Consider the following 18694-nt stretch of genomic DNA (forward strand, 5'->3'; position numbering starts at 1 on the left):
TATATATATATATATATATATATATATATATATATATATATATATATATATATATATATATATATATATATATATAGACATACATACATACATAGACATACATACATACATAGACATTAACAACACAAATATGCTTGTGTTGAACCTGAAAGTAAAGGTGTTTAATCGCTTAATTGGTGTAATAAAACCACATAGTAAGGATGTCTAGGCTAGAGAGTTGAACTAAACCTGAATCTGAATGAGATGCTTAACTACGATAAAAATAATACATTACTAACAATTAAATAATTTTATGATAAATTAGAGGCCATAGCCAAAGCCTTGAGAGCTTGAATTAATCCTTGAAGATAGTGGGTTATGAGACCCTTTCATTATGATCATTCTAGATAGAAGTACCCTGCAGGGCAGAGTCGGTATTTATTTACAAGTTATGTATTTAGTTGCAAGTTGTTGCACTGCCTCCAAGAAAGAAATGAGTGAATGTTGAGGAGAGATTTCTTGGGGCTATTCAAGCCCTATAGCTTTCCCAAAGTGTCTCGTCACTTTATCTATATTCCCTTCATCCTTGTAATTCAAACAGGTCGGTTATTCATAAATTCCGCCATGCAAGGAATTCCCTACCTGAGGGAAGGGAAGGCCCACGAGATAGAAAAACCTCAATGTAGCTATCACCTAAGATCGATAGGTGTAACATCATGAAAAAAATTAGATTAACTTTGGTAGAGTGGTAGAACCCATAAGAGGATCTCGAAGTCTATTGGGCCTTAGAGTTGGGGTCGTAACTAAGAAGACCGGTTTGAGAAAGCCTACACAGTGGTAGAACTTGTCCTTGGGGAGATTGTAGAGATCCTTGTCTAAGGTATTGTTGGGGAAGGAACCAAAATTCCTTGACCAAACCATGGTAGAATTGTAAGGAAGAATGATATTCAAGTTCTGTAATTATTTTCGAGAGCCCAAAGGACACCTGAACTAAAGGCTTGGTTAAAGAAGCTAGATCTGAACGTCCAATGATAGGAGGGGATGTATTGAGAAGATTTTAAGTCACATTGGAAGAAGGAAGAAGGGAGCTCCTTACCTTATAAAGATTATTCGCCCCAACCTCATCCAAAATGGGAGATAAACCCTATACGCGTTAACCCTAGATTCATGACTAGGATCACGCAGGTTGGTACACGAGTTCCAAGGACCCTTTAAGCCTAGGATATAACAAAGGTAGGAGGTCAGGCATTCTGAAGGAAGTAAGCCCTATGCTCAAGAATGGTTCAACCCCGACTAGTTGTAGGTTAGGAGGCATATCGGGAAAAAGAGGCACGATAGTAAGGCACAGTGTACCAACCCAACTAGGTCAGAAGTCGGGGTCAAGCCGTTGGGAAGGAGGTATGCCCTGTGCTAAAAAATGGGCTGACCCTGACTTAGTCGAAGGTTAGGGGGTCAGGACGTCGATAGTGTTGGTGAGTGAAGAAATATACGAGCCCTGACTCGTCCATGTAACTGACTATTGGCTGGCCTATGGCAAACTGTCGTGTGGCAGCGGGAGACAGGAAGTCATTAATTCATTGAGAGGGGGAAATTGTGACATAAATGATTTAAAAAAAGGGACGAGAAGGGAAGGAAAGAGTGAAAGTGGGAAAAAAAAAAGGAGAAGTTCAAGATAGGTCAATATGTTACAGAGTGGTATCACATAAAACGTTCAAAGTTGGGCTAAATGGGCTTCGTCATGTGCAAGTAATATAAAAAAAATGGAGAAAAGGATTTGACTAAGTAACTGTCTAATGTTAAAACTCGAATTAACCTACTAATCCCTGTCTTGCAGTAATCTGGCATTAATGAAAGTTTTCTAAGAATAAGACTGTGGTCATGTTGTTTATTTTGATGGTCATAGGTCATATATATGTTTTTGTTCTGATTATCATGATAAAGAGATTGAAAGATTGATGCATATCATTTATATGTGTGTTTCCACGCTAACATGATTGTTTTATCACAATAGAAGTATCCATGGTAAATCATGACCCTGAGTTTGTGTTATCTATTTTAACAATGTAAACTATCAAACGAGAATTGTAATGAGTACCCATTTTGTTGAGGTAGCAAAAAATCATCTGATTTTGAAAAGTGTTGATTCAAAATAAACCTTCTTTTAGCATATTTTTTACACTTCAAATTTTCTTAGGTATCAAGCATGAACGTTATTTTTAAAATGTTAGTGAATTTTCATGCTAATTTTGAATAGTTTTGATGCAACATCAACCCCTTTTTTTAGAAGACTTATTTTTTATACTTTAAATTTTCTAATGTATCAAGTGTGGGTAATTACTTTTTAAATTTAAGAAATTTTGAAGTAATCGTCGTCTTCTTCTTCTTCTTCTTCTTCCGTGAGATATTTATTTTTAAATGTTTTTCAACTTTGTGTTTTTTGTTTTTCTTTTCATTTTTTTTTGTAGTGAGATCTTCGTTTCTTTGCATAATACATTTTAAAGTTATGATTTTCTATATATTTATCTATAGTTAATTGATATTTCAATGTACATTTGACAATAATTTTTAACATTTGACATGAAAATACACATTTTGAATATAGATATAATTATGATAGTTGGGACATCTTTCGGTGCTAATCACATCCATAGCTTTTTGCTGACGTGTTTCGAACCATCTAGTATGGTTCATCATGAGGACAAGATGCATAGTGAGATCATGGCAATAGATTAAATAGTGATAGTGATGAAGAGAGTTAATTTTTCGACCATTAGAGTTTAACAACTAGTTTAATAAAAAATAATATTATAATTAATGAATGAAGACCTTAACTGTTTTTTACTAAATAATGAATGTTAATTCTAATCAATTATAAGACTTTTTTATCACCAGAAAAATTCTATTAAATAATATTAATACCCTATAAAGGTTCAAACATATAAATAATTAGAATTCACTGCCTAAATAAATATTTATCTAACTCTTTTGACTAAGTAAAAATATATTTAAATTTTAAGTTATGATAAAATAATAACTAAGCTAGGACCAACTAAATAACTAAATAAATATAAAGTTTTGAATAATTAGACCTCTAGTCATTGATTGACTAAATAAATATTTTATTTAAGAATGTTGCTTTTAGAATAAATCAATTTTGGTTAAATATTTCAATGAGAATGTTAAGACTAAATAAATAAACAAAAAATAATTTTATATATAGATTTGACTAAGAAAATAAATAAATAAATATTTAGTTTCGAAAAAGATGTTTAATTTTGAATAACTGCAAAATTCTCTAATTTAAATAGGTTAAGAGATTAAAATTTTTATGGTAAAATTTAGTTTCGAATAACTGAAAAAATATTCTAATTCGAATAAACAATTTTAATGGTAAAATTTTAACAAAAAAAAATTTAAAAATAGCATTTTTTATGAATTTTATGTCAAAAACTAATAATAATCACAATATTCTTCAAAAAATAACGATTCATATAAAAATTAAAGTGAAAATCACATAATAAAACTATTAAACATATAACAAAAATAATTGAATATTTATTCTTCTCATAAAATCTCAAATTCAAAGCATTACAAGTATAACTATTGAATAGTTCCAAAAAATGAGCTTGATTTGCAAGCATTACTTAAATTTTATGAATAATATCATATAATCCATGTTCATCATCTTCTAGAATTCATTATTGTCTCCTTCCATAATATTTTGTGCTTTAGTTTGGTCATTTTCCTCTTCTTATGGATCTTGACGTCTGCAAATCTTATCTACTCATGCCCACGCTTAGGGCCCTCGAGACTCAGGGCCATTGGGGGGTCCTCACCCACGGACCTGTGTGCTAGGGCTGATTCTTAGAATCGACCCTAGGTTGCGGACCTGGGTGGGGACGGGCGAGGTGCCCACGCCCAAGCTCGTGACCTATGGGCCCTAAGCACCCAAGGGAGATTCCTGGAAGATCCGGATCTTGAGGGGAGGCCCCCAAGATCTAAAAGATTGAAATGGATCTTGGGGGAAAGACCCCAAGATTTAAAAACTTGAATTGCCAGAAGAAAAATAGGAGAATGCCCAATAAACAAAACCACAAAGAAACTTTTTATTAAAACCCACTGATCTGGATTTAAACATGAATGCAACAAAATACAGAGGTAACCATAGAGACAGATATGCAGCGGAAATAATACTTCATTTCATGACTGTAAAATACTGAAATATGCTTGCAAACAGAAGTGGAAATAAACCAGCCAGGGCAATGGTAGCTTATCTCTGAGAAGAGATGTGGCAGCTACATGCCTCTGAACTGTAAAGGCTACATTGTGGCAGACAATCTGTCCTTTTACAAAATGTGACTTGTTACTTATACTATTTTTCAGTTACAATACCATGGGTCAATTCCATGGGTGAATGAATACCATGGGTGGATTTCACAATACCACGGGCCAATTCCATGGGTGAATGAATACCATGGGTGAATGTCACGATACCATGGGCACTTACCATGGGTGAATGAATACTATGGGTGGATGTCACTTACAATACCATGGGTGGATGTCATTTACAATACCATGTGCAAATTCTATGGGTCGATGAATAATATGGGTGGATGAGTACCTTGCGTTGATGCCATTTTCCATTCGGATCATTCCTCCCTCTTTAAGAAGCAATGGTCCCAATTGCGTAAAGTTCCCTCCCACAAAGCCTTTGTTGAATATGAAGAGCCACTGAAGATAAGGGTTTTATGTGGTTAACCCAAAACCCTGATAAACGAAGATCCGAGGATAGAGATACCCTGTAATGCTTGTGACCAACTGCGATTCTGACAGTATGCGGCCTAGCAAATGGACTTTGATGACAAGGATTTTATGCGGTTGACCCATAACCATGATGTTGGTTGCTGATGAAGTAGCAGGTGCCTACATAGCCTGGGGTGGGAGGGCACATCTCCAAATAACCCAAGCCAAATGCTGCTCTAGAATTAAAATGGACATAACTCGGCCAATATAACTCAGAATATTTATTATAACCTTTTTTTGGAAGCAAAAGGATCATTTTGCATCTTCCCATGAGTTGGAAATCCTTATCTGGTCACTCTGAGATCTCAGATTCGTGCTGCAACAGTTCCGCCGTCACAAAAATTCTGATAAAATCGCTGATTTTAAATCAACGATATCTCCCACATCCGGACTCCGATTTGACCCGTTTTTTTTTAAATTCGATGATTTTCTAGAGGAATCCAAATATGGTATTTTTTTTTTGGAAATTTTATTCCAAATTTTTCATATCTGATATGCAAAGTCGCCGCCCAAAAAAATTTCTGCAAAAAAATGAAAAAAGAAAAATTTTTCCTGCTTGACCCCAGAAAGTGCTCTGTGGAGGTTGTAGCACATTCCTGAAGTTTGTTGAATATTGTTGCAAAATTTGAAACTGAAATATGCATCAAACCCTCGTTCCCATGGAATCATAACCTGCTCTGATACCACTGATCTGGATCTTGAGGGGAGGCCCCCAAGATCTAAAAGATTGAAATGGATCTTGGGGGAAATACCCCAAGATCTGAAAACTTGAATTGCCAGAAAAAAATAGAAGAATGCCCAATAAACAAAACCACAAAGAAACTTTTTATTAAAACCCATTGATCTGGATTTAAACATGAATGCAACAAAATACAGAGGTAACCATAGAGACAGATATGCAGTGGAAATAATACTTCATTTCATGACTATAAAATACTGAAATATGCTTGCAAACAGAAGTGGAAATAAACCAGCCAGGACAATGGTAGCTTATCTCTGAGAAGAGATGTGGCAGCTACATTCCTCTGAACTGTAAAAGCTACATTGTGGTAGACAATCTGTCTTTTACAAAATGTGACTTGTTACTTATAGTATTTTTCAGTTACAATACCACGAATCAATTCCATGGGTGAATGAATACAATGGGTGGATTTCACAATACCACGGGCCAATTCCATGGGTGAATGAATACCATGGGTGGATGTCACAATACCATGGGCACTTACCATGGGTGAATGAATACCATGGGTGGATGTCACTTACAATACCATGGGTGGATGCCATTTACAATACCATGGGTAAATTCCATGGGTCGATGAATAATATGGGTGGATGAGTACCATGGGTTGATGCCATTTTCCATTCGGATCATTGACCCTAACACTATGCACTCAGTGACGATTCAAGGAATCGACCCTGGGTGATTCTCATAATCGACCCTAGCCCTAGGAACCCAGGGGTGATTCCTAGAATCAACCCTAGCCCTAGGTGCACAGTGACGATTCTCAGAATCAACCTAGGGCACCTAGGGGTGATTCCTAGAATCAGCACTGGGCACCTAGGGGTGATTCCCAGAATCAACCCTGGGCACATAGGGGTGATTCTCATAATCGACCCTAGCCCTGGGCACCCAAGTGCAATACATAGAATAGACCCTGAGCAATTCCCGGAATCGACCCTAGGCGATTCCGAAAATCGACCTTGGCCCTAAGAGACCAGGGTGATTCCCATAATCAACCCTAGCTCTTGGCACCCAGGGGCGATTCTCAGACTCGACCCTAGGTGATTCCTGGAATTGAACTTAGGCAATTCTTTGGTTTGACCCTAGCCCTAGGCGCCTAGGGGCGATTCTTAGAATCGACCCTCGGCGATTCCCAAAATCGACCTTGGCCTTAGGCATTCAGGGGTGACTCCTATAATCGACCCTGACCTTGGGCGTCTAGGGTGATTCCCATAATTGACCCTGGCAGATTCCTAAAATTGACCTTGGGCAATTCTCGATATCGACCTTAACCCAGGGTGCCCAGGCATGATTCTCGGAATTGACCCTGGGAAATTCCCATAATCGACCCTGGCCCTAGGCCCGAAATTGATACCATGGGTTGATACACTAGGCGATTCCCGGAATCAACCCTCGGTGATTCCCAAAATCGACCCTGGGTGATTCCCGGAATCGATTCCCTAGGCAATACCTGGAATTGACCCTGGGTGATTCCCAAAATCGACACTGGGAGATTCCCGGAATTGACCCTACGATATTTCTAGAATTGACACTGCGCGATTCTGGGAATCAACCTTGGGTGATTCTCAAATTCGACCCTGGATGATTCCCAGAATCAACCCTGGTCCTAGGCACCAAAGGGTGATTCAGGAAATTGACCCTAGGCAATACCTAGAATCAACCCTTGGCAATTCCCAGAATTGACCTTGTGTGATTACCAGAATTGACCCTACGACATTTCCAAAATATATACCCTAAGAAATACCTAGAATCAACCCTGGGTGACAACCTGGGTGATTCATGTAATTGACCCTAGGCGCCCAAGGGTGATTCTCATGATCAACCCTAGGTGATTCTCAGAATTGACCCTAGGTGATTCTCAGAATCAACCCTTGGCGATACTCATAATCGACCTTCGGCGATACCCATAATTGACCTCGAGTGATTCCTGAATTCAACCCTGGGTGATTCCAAAAATAGACCCTCGGTGATTCTCAGAATTGACTCTAGGTGATTCACGGAATTGAAACCCTTGGCAATACCGGAAATCGACCCTAGGCGACACCTTGGGCGATTCTCATAATTGACCTTGGCCCTGGGTGCCTAGGGGTGATTCTCGTAAGTGACCTTGGCTCTGGGCGCCCAGGGGCGATTCCAAAAATCGAGCTTCAACACCTTGTGCACCCTCGCTTAGGTCAGTTGCCCAGGGGCCCTGGGCACCCAGGGTCAATTCCTGAAATCGGCTCTAGGCACCTAAGGTCGATTCCCGGAATTGACCCTGGGCGCTTAGGGTCGATTCCTAGAATCGACCCTGGGCACCCAGGAACGATTCCCGGAATCGACCTTGGGCAACCAGGAATGATTCCTGGAAACGACCTTGGGCACCTAAGAACAATTCCCGGAATCGACCCTGGGCGCCTAAGGCCACTAGGTCGCGGGCCTTAGCGAGGTCAAGCAAGCCCCCCCGCACCCAGGACTACGTCTTAGGGGCCTTCCGTGCCCAGGCCTAATTCTGGGAATCGGCCCTAGGCGCCCAGGGTTGTTGGGTTGTGGGCCTGTGCGTGGGTAGGCGAGGCGCCCATGCCAAGGAGCCATGGGAACCCAGGGTTGATTTCGAGAATCGGTCATGGGAGCCCAGACTCAATTCCGGAAATTAGTGCTAGGAGCCCAGGATGATTCTGGGAACCGGCCCTTAGTGACAAGAGATCCTCGGGCGCGAGCCTATGCATAGGGAGGGATAAGTTGTCGTGGGCTAAGATTTAAAAATTGCTATAATTTTATCTTTTAAAATAAAAATTACTCTTGGAATAATGAATCTTTCATTCAAGTGTTCATTTTTTTAGTTTTTTTTAGTCATATAAATTTTTCATAATGTCACAGTTTAAATATATTGAAAGCTTAAGGTCTTTTAATTCCACGGTTGAAAAATTGTCAAAAATTTAAGGTTTTTCTAAGTTATTATAGTTTATCCTTAATGTTAGGATTGAAAACGATTAGAATTTTATGGTTTTTTAGAGTCACGATATTTTACCTTTAAGGACATGGATGAAAATTGTTGGAACTTTAAGGTTTTTTGGGTCCCATTATTTTATCTTTAAAGTCATTGCTAAAAAATGTTGAAATTGTACCCAAAAAAAAAAATGTTATTATACCATCAACACTTTTTGTTTTCAATGAGTTCTTTTCATCTTTTTTGCACAAAAATTTTGTTTTTACTGCCTTTTTCTAAAAGTGTTGAAATTTTACCCTTGAAAAGAAAACATCATTTTCGGAAACACACTTTTCCTTTTTGGGTTGTTTTTCATGTTTTTTGGGGCTTTTTTGGCTAGATTTCTCATTTTGAGTTTACAGTTCCTATTTGAAAGTTTACAATGTTTTTTTGAAATTTATAACAATGTGTGTGATTGACAACACATCACAAGAAGCATTAAACAAAAGAAGGCACGGTGATGAGGACCATAATGGTTGAATAGAATTCTTATCAATCACAACATGGAAGTGATGAGGTCAGAACTAATGAAGGAGAGAGATCAGTTGGCCAAGGGGGAGGGAATCATTCCCTAGACTGGATGAATACCTTGTGAATCCTAAGGGTTGAAGTGAGAAGCTTTAAGGCTGATAATGAAAGGTTGGTAAGGGCCCAAGAAAGGCAAGCATGAATCAATGCAGTCATCCTACAAAGTCTCTCAGATTGGTAGAGGCAAAGGAAATCTGAGAGGAGGTCGAGTCATAGAGACAGAAAAATCCTTCAAGAAACAGAAGAAAAAACCAACAGAGTAGATGGTGGTAGGTCCAAGAAAAGGTACAGGAAAGGAAGTGAGGAAATTGTGCCAGGAGAAGAATTTTTTAGCACTCCAAGAGGAGGGACCAGCACACAGATGCAGTACTCCAGCAAACCATCTAAATCGGTTTCTCAGAGGTGCCACCATTCTCGACATCACCATCACTCAGTAAGTAAGGAAAAGGAAAAGGAGCATATTCTTGAATATTTTTAGAAGTAAAAGACACCTACATTTTATGGGGATATGAAGAAGGAAGAGGATGAAGAAGCATGGCTGCTGGGAATGAAGATTTATTTTAGAATACATGACTATTCTGAGAATATGAATGTTGGGATTGTCACGCACAGTTTAAAAGGGAAGGCCTGCATATGGTGGGAAAACCTGGAGAATTTTAGAGCCATTACTAATAAGGGGATGACCTGGGATGAGTTTGAAGAGCTCTTTAGAGAGAAATACTTGTCTGAGCAATTATGATAGAAAAACAAAAGAGTTTTATGAACTCTAAATGGATTAATTAACTAGTGATGAGTATGTCACCAAATTTTTGGAACTGTTGAGGCACGTACTGTATCTCAAGGATGATAAGGCCAAGATTCATAGGTTTATGAGCAAACTATCGATGGCATTCGGATATAAAATTGAATTGCTACAACCCCAAACCCTAAAGAATGCTATCAAGAAATTATGACATTACTATGAATAAGAAAAAAGCAGACCTGAGATTAGGAGCAACTGGCAGGCCAAGAGAAACATTGGATGTAATAAGATTTGGCCCAAGAAGAACCCAGGCAGGAGGAAAGTAAAGCACCTAGCTCAGGCATGAAAGTCTCAACAATGACCCATTATTACTAACAAGAAAAATGTACATCAACTAGTGACAACACAACCCAGGTTTGAAGGCCGAGAACCACTCAAGTGTAGGACCTGTGGTGGGGAGCACAGACGGCGAGATTTCCCACATCAGTAGAATGTTGAACCAAAGATCTAAAACACTTAATAGGAAAGCGCAGTGGGCGAAGTAGCTCGGAGTATGCCTAGAGTTTATGCAGTAGTGGAAAATCACCACGTATATCACCAGGCATCCATCATTGAGATGGAAGGTAAAATACAGTAGAAAGTCATTTCCATTTTGATTGATCCATGTTCCAATTATAGTTATATCAGTCCAAAACTTGTGGAGAAGTGTGGATTAGGAAAGGAGTTGCACTAAGAACCTTGTCTGGTTCAATTGGCAATAGGCACAAGGAGGAAAATCGTCCATTGGGTAAGGTCGTATGTAATGGAGTTCAGTGGCATGCCCACAATATCCCACTTGAATGTGTTACCATTGGGTGGGTATGACTTATTATTGGGCATGGATTGGTTGTACCTACATTGGTCAAAGGTAGATTGCTATGAGAAATAAATATAATGCTTGAATGAGCAGGGAACAAAAAGAGTGTTGCAAGGTAAGAGGAAACTCAAATCAGTGAGGTTGATCATTGCTACACAAGCCAAATGCAGTAGTATGAAAATATGCATGTTGTTTGTAGTGAAATTTTTCGAGAGCGAGGAAGTTGGTAGAAGATCAAATGGCGAGGCAGAATTACTTTAAAAGTACCATTTTTTACTACAGTATGCAGATATTTTTCCAGTGTTGGTTCCTAGATTACCTCCTCACATGGAGATAGATTTCTCTATTGAATTGGTGCCAAGAGAAACACCAACATCTAAGTTACCATATAGAATGAGCACGCCAAAATTGGTTGAGCTCAAATTATAGTTGAAGGAGATGTTCGACAAGGGTTACATAAGGCTAAATGTGTCCCCTTGGAGCGTACCAGTATTATTTGTAAAGAAGAGAGGTAGAACCCTTCGATTGTGCATTGATTACAAATCGCTGAATAAAGTAACCATTAAGAATAGGTACCCATTACCAAGGATTAATAATCTCTTTGACTAGTTAAGAGGAGAAAAGGTTTTCTCCAAAATTGACTTAAGGTCAGGCTACCATCAAGTGAGAATTAAGGAGGAAGATATTCATAAAATTGCCTTTAGAACAAGACATGGGCACTATGAATTTGTAATGGTACCCTTCGAAATCACTAATGCCCCCACCACATTCATGTGCCTCATGAACAAAGTATTGCGTCCATAATTGGATAAGTTTGTCATAGTATTTGTTGATGACATTCTAATCTATTCAATAACAGAAGAAGAACAAGAAAAGCATTTGGTTGTGATTTTGAAACTGTTGAGAGAAAATAATCTCTATGCAAAGCTTAGTAAGTGTGACTTCTTCCAATCATAGATACACTATCTACAACACATCATCTCTAAGGAAGGTGTATGAGTTGACCCCAAAAAGGTCAAAGCCATAAGGGACTGGCCAAATACACAGAACATGGACAAGATTAGATCGTTCATGGGATTGGTAATATATTATAGGAGATATATTCAGAATTTCTCCAAAACCAATCATCCCATTACAAATTTGCAGAGGAAAGGGAAAATATTTGAATGGACTAAACAATGTGCGAAGATCTTTGAGAAGTTGAAACAATTGCTCATGAGTGCACCAATGCTAACAATCATAGATCTAGATAAGGATTTCATGGTGTGAATAGATGCATGTAGAGAGGGACTCGATGGAGTCTTAATGCAGGAAGGGCAAGTAGTATGTTATGAATCCAGAAAGTTGAATAAACATGAGGAAAATTATGTGACACATGATTTAGAATTGGCCACTATAGTTCATGCTTTGAAAATGTGGAGGCACTACCTCCTTGGCAAGAATTTCACACTCATGTCAGACCATAGTGGAATCAAGTATTTGTTTGGGAAACTGAAGTTGAATGCTAGGCAAGCAAGATGGTTGGCCATGCTCAGTTAGTTTGACTTTGAGATTAAGCACATAAAAGGAAAGGAAAACAAGGTTGTTGATGCCTTGAGAAAGAGAATTGAAGTAAATCACTTGGTAGAAGTAATTTGGCATGCAAAAGACATGGAAGAAAGAATCAAAAGCAATGGACATCTTAACAAAAAGTACCAACAACTAAAAGAAAAGTTGCAACAAAGAGGTGAGGATGAAGGATCTCATCTCACTGAGGATGGCTTAGTAAGGTTTAAAGGCATAATTTATGTGCCTAACAACGATGAAATAAAAAGTCTAATAATGAAATAATTCCATTTTAAGACTTACTCAGGCCATCCAGGGTATCAAAAGACCCTCACGGACATCAAAAACTACTATCACTGGCTGAATCTAAAGAAACAAATGGGAGATTTCTTAGCAAGATGCATTGAATTCCAGTAGGTAAAAGTTGAATGCAAACACTCAGCAGGATTGTTGCATCCTATCCCTATCCCACAATGAAAGTGGGAGGTAGTCTTTATGGATTTAATCATAAGATTGCCCAAAACAACTAAGCAACATGACACAATCAAGGTGGTGGTGGAAAAACTTAGCAAGGTAGCTCATGTTTTGGTAGTGAAAACCACCAATCCCACTAGTGATATAGCACAAATGTTAATAAAAGAGATTGTGAGGCTACATGACATTCCCAAGAAGATTGTGTCAGATAGAGATGCTAAATTTACTTCCAGGTTTTGGAAGGAATTGTTTGCAAGATTGGGAACATAATTAGAATTTAGTACAGCCTATCATTCGAAAGCAGATGGGAAAATACAGAGGATTAATCAGATCATTGAGGACATGGTAAGGATGTATGTGATACACCGACCCAAGAAATGGGAAGAATATCTCCCACTTGTGGAAATTGAATACAATAATGGACACCAAGAGTCCATAAGGATGAGCCCCTTTGAAGCATTGTATGGAAGGAAATGTAATACTCCTATCAACTGGAGTGACCTAGTTAACGGAGTGCACATAGGGCCTGATTTGCTTAAGGATATGGAACATCAAGTTCAGATAATAAAGTAAAATATGAAAGTGGCATAGGACAGACAAAAACGTTATGTGGATAAGCATAGGGTGCACAAAGAGTTCTAAGTGAGGGAACAAGTTTACTTGAGAATTAAACCTAAGAAAAGTTCCCTAAAAATGGGGGCATGTGCCAAGTTGGCACCACTGTATTGTGGACCATTTGAAATTCTTGAGAGGATTGGTCCAGTAGCATATAGACTGGATTTACCTCCATAAGTTAGAGTTCATGATGTTGTCCATGTTTCTTTACTTAAAAGATATGTGCAAGATTCTAATCATGCTATTGATTGGTCTATGCTACAGGTGGAACCAAAGGGAGAGTTCCAACTAGAACTATTGTGAATTCTAGATCGGTAGAGTCTCATGCTCTAGAATCGAGTCATAGAAAAAGTCAAGGTGCAGTGGAAACACTTTGGGCTAGAGAAGGCCACATGGGAAATGATTGATGTCGTGAAAGCTAATTATCCTTTCTTATTTGATGATTAAAAACAAGTTAAAAATAAGTGTGTATAATTTTAAACATTGTATAGAGCTATTTATATAAAGATCCATGGAACAATATGTGTATTATTTTAATTGTGACATTGTATAGGTGTAAATGAACACCGAGGTCAATGTTCTCTCAAGGGGGAGGGGAATGTGATAGCCCACCCAAGGTTCTCGTATGAGACACAATTTTAAAAATGATGTAAATATTCTACAATGTTTGAAACAAAAGAAAAATAGGTCTGAGTGAAGGGACACAGATTCCAGAGCTTGGGATCGAGTATTGTTGCTTGGGATGTTATGGTTTCTTGTGCAAAGAAGAAATTTGAACTTCGGGACAACCATTAAAGGATGGTTGGTGCATGAAATAAAGGGACTGGATCCTAAGACTAAATGGGCTGAAGGTAAGTATTTAGGCTCATGCTAGCTTGAGAAAATGAAATAAGAAAAGAGAACATAATTTATGATGATTGCAAAAAAAAATAGGACGACCAAAAAAAACATGTAGGAGGAAAAAGGAGATAAGAGGGGATCACAGAGGGTGACTAGGGCATGTTTTTAAGTGCATTCGAACAAATTTTTACATGGGAAATAGAGGATAACATTTAGGGAGTTTGGTGTTGGCTGGGCAAAAATTCATGCATAGTCTATGAATTGAGAAGCGAGAGGGGTCTCTTTGTTTTTCCCTAAACAAAAAAAAAGGAAGGAAAAAGGGAGCGATTGGGGGTTTTGCTCAAGATAGGGAAGAAAAGCCTTGCTTTTAATGGAGATCTGGATTTGGAGGCAATTGGAGAAGGGAACTAGAGTTAACTTGCAGAAACGACTTTCAGTAGGTGGCACTAAAGAGAATAGAAGTGAAGGAGATCGGTTCTTTATCCCTGGAGTTTGTGGGTTGAGTGATAATCTCTAGAGCATTGTAACTGTTTGGAGTCCCTGGAATCTATGGATTGAGATAGGATCTCTGGAGCCCTGTAACAACTTGGATCCCTAGAGGCTGTGGGTTGAGATCAAGGTATCTGGAGCCTGTAAACACTTGGGTCCCTGGAGGCTATGGTTTGGGATGAAATCTCTAGAAACCTGTAACATCTTGGGTCCCCTTGAGGTTGTGGGTGAGATAACTACTTTGGAGCCATATAACATCTTGGGAGGAGGTCGTCCTAAAGCAGAAGTAGAGGAAGACTTTATTAAAAACTTTGAACATTCCTTGTTGGTATAGTGGATTCTAGACTCTCTAGAAGGAAGTGAATCATTGTGTGTTCACTTGGGGGTGAGGTGGAGAACCTCTGGGCTTCCTGTGCTAACAAGAAATAAGCTATTAGTTGGTGTGATTGAGGACGAGGTCCTATGGATTCCCTGGTTTAGTTGGGAGTTGGCACGGAGCCCCAGAAGCAAGAATTCTCCCCATGAGACTCTGGAATCTGGCTCAGGGGTGATAGTTGCAAGTGAAATTGGCTATAGTTGTCCACGGTTGGGTGGAGAATCCTTGTTCTAGACTCAGTTTTCCTACAAACTCAGACATAAGTACTTAGGTAAGCTTGCTTATTACCTGATTGGGTTATGTTATATTATTGTGAAATCAAGGATTGTATTTGTGTTGTTAATGTTTTTGTATGTGGTGTAGCCTTGAGAGGATATTCTCCTAATATGCATATTGATTATATATATACGCTTGTGTTTAATATTAAATTAAAGGTGTTTAATCGCTTAATGGGGGAAAACACAGAGTACCTGATGCAAAAGAGGTGCAATAAAACCACATAATAATGATGTCTAAGCTAGAGAGTTGAATTGAACATGAATCTAAATGACATTCTTAACTGTGATAAGAATAATACATGACTAAAAATAGAATAATTGTATGATAAATTAGAGGCCATAGCCAAAGCCTTAAGAGCTTGAATTGATCCTTGAATATAGTGTGTTCCGAGACCCTTTCATTATGTGCAGTCTACATAGAAGTCCCCTGCGGGGTAGAGTTGGTATGTGCGTACAAGTTATGTATTCAGTTATATGTTGTTGTGATGCCAGGAAAGCAATGAGTGAATGTCAAGGAGATATTTCCCAAAGCTAGTCGAGCCCTGCAACTTTCCCAAAGTGTCATGATGCTTTATCTATATTCCCTGTAGCCTCGTAATTCAAGCAATTTAGTTATCCGTAAATGCCTCCATGCAAGAAGTTACTTACCTGAGGATAGGGAATGCCCATGGGCTAAAGAAACCTCAATGTAGCTAGCACCTAAGCTCGGGATTGGTGACACGATGAAAAGCTTTAGATTAACCTTGGTAGAGTGGTGGAACCCTAAAGAGGATCTAGAGGTCTACCAGGCCTTGGAAACAGGGTCAGGGTCGAGAAGACTGATTTGAGAAAGCCTGCATGTTAGTAGAACATTTCCTCAGGGAGATTGTAGAGATCCATGTCTAAGGCATTGCTGGGGAAGGAATCGAAATTCCTTAACCAAGATAAGGCATAATTGCAAGGAAGAATGATAGTCAAGCTCTATAATTTTTTTCGAGAGCCCGAAGGATACCTGAACCAAAGTCTTGGTTGAAGAAGCTATATCCAAAAGTCGAGTGAAAGGATGGGATGTATCGAGAAGATTTAAAGTCACCTTGGAAGAAGGAAGAAGGGCACTCCTTACCTTATAAATATTGATCGCCCCAACCTCATCTAGAATGGGAGATACACCCTATACGCATCAACCCTGGATTAGTGGTTGGGATCATGCAGGCCGATACATGAATTCTTAGGACCATTTAAGCCCAAGATGTAATGGAGGTAGGAGGTTAGACTGCCCGAAGGAAGTAATCCCTATTCTCAAGAATGGGTCGACCATGACTAGTCGGGTAGCATATCGGCATAAACATGCATGATAGTAAGGCACTATGTACCAACCCAACTAGGTCAAAAGTCAGGTTTTGGGCGATCAGGAAGGAGGTACACCCTATGCTCAAAAATGGGTCGAACCCGACTTAGTCAGAGGTCGGGGGGTCAGGACGTCAGCATTGTTAGTGAGTGAAGAAATGTACACGCCCTGACTCTTCCGCATAACTGACTATTGGTGGGCCTATGGCATACTTCCATGTGGAAGTGAGAGATATGCGACCATTGATTTAGAGAGAGGAGGAAATTGTGACATAAATAATTAAAAAAAATAAGGGACAAGAAGGGAAGGAAATATCGCAAGTGGAAAAACAAAAAAGGAGAAGCTCAAGGTAGGTGGGTATGTTACAACTTTGGACCTAATGAAGCCACCAATGAGATAGCAGAAAAAATGAGGGTGATATATCCATTTTCGTTTGATGAATAAGTGGATGTTAGAGCTATTACATAAATCTCAACTTCTTTATTATCCTTTTTCTTTTTATTTACAAAAACATGAAGGACGATGTTCCATTAAGGGGGTGGGGTTTGTAACACCCCTTGTATTATCCCTTTAATGTCCTAAATAATGACTGTGATTGTAAATAAATTTTATATTTTCTTGGAACTAAAGAATGGGATAAATAGATCCACAATCTAAGAAAATGTTATGGTGTCGACTGATGTAGTTGAAGGCCCACCACCAAATAGTTGGAAAAATGTGATGAGGAAGAGGATATTCCCACATTCCCTACTTCCATTATTTGGAGGGAAGGGGAAACAAATAGTATTGTCTGAGAGAAACTCAAAGATCCTAGAAGAAAAAGAAAGATAACAAGGAAAAAAATTGTGGGAAATAATAGAACACATGGGGGGGAATACATGAGACAAAGTTGGAGAGAGAAACTAGTGTGGAGTGCAAGAGAAAGTATGCTAATACTGATAGGATGTAATTTGTAGTATTGATGCATTGAATTGTTGGACTTTGTGTGTCTAAACTTGAAATATCAGTGGGAGGCTCAAAGGAGGAATTAGGTGATAAATGCTTGTTCAAAAGGGTTGGTAAACCATTAAGTGATTCTTGAGGAAGTTGGTAAACCACTTAGTTTTTTCCAAGTAAGATGATAAACCACTCAAGTGCTTGTCATAGGGTTGATAAACCAATATGCAAGGTGGAAATCCACTGAGCTTCTTAATGAAAAGGGTTGATTATAAACCATTGAGTGCTTGTTGAATAAAACGATAAACCACTCAGTGCTTGCCAAGTAAGTTGAAAAACCACCCAGACAGTTTGCTATAGGTTCTTGCAGTTCTTGAATTGAAAACGTAGTTGATAAGCCACATATAAAGAAAGCACATACTCCTAGAAACTAAGCAATACCCCAGTATAACTTGGTTGGAACCACTAAGAAAGCAATCGCGTGTATCGTCGATCTGGTTTAGGGGTGGAAAACTGCAAGAAAGACTATGGTGTAGTTGGCATATGGTTGGGTCAAGAGTTGAAGTCCCACCTTCAGTTTTGAGTGTCCATCTCTAGCCATTTAGATAATTGTTGTGATTTATGTATTTTTTAATGTGAATGTTTACATGATTGGTTTTTTATTGGTTAAAGTATGGCTTTGTGCTAACTCTTGAATGGTCATTAAAAACTACTACATATCCTTAATGGGGAATATGCCTTGGATGTGACTAGTTGCATGAAGACATGCAATTAACTACTTATTCCAATACCCTGATATTTGACATGCTTATGAAATGAAAGGCTCACTATCTTGTTTAATATTGTAACATATTCTTTTATGTAGAGAATGGATTAGGCCCTGATGAAATATGTGATACAGGAATAAGTAAAGGTTTAATGAGATGCTACTGTAACTAAACTTATAGAACCATAATATGTTAGTGATTAACTCACAATCAATGTTTACTAGTAGACTAGTTTTGTGAGTTATTGATGTCATTATATTCATTCATATGACGTTTGTAATGCATTTTTTTTTTATTGGAGTTCCAATATCATCGTGAATATATGTCACGTCTTGCTGAAACTCAAGGGAAGCTTGGGAAATTCCTTGGAAATCCCATAAAATTTCTAATTTTTTGTATTATATGGATCAAACTTGAATATGGAGCTAG

Source organism: Pinus tabuliformis, chromosome Q, assembly GCF_031772625.1.
Source record: "Pinus tabuliformis cultivar Carrire ecotype Pingquan chromosome Q, CPIR1, whole genome shotgun sequence".
In the NCBI taxonomy this organism is placed as follows: Eukaryota; Viridiplantae; Streptophyta; class Pinopsida; order Pinales; family Pinaceae; genus Pinus; species Pinus tabuliformis.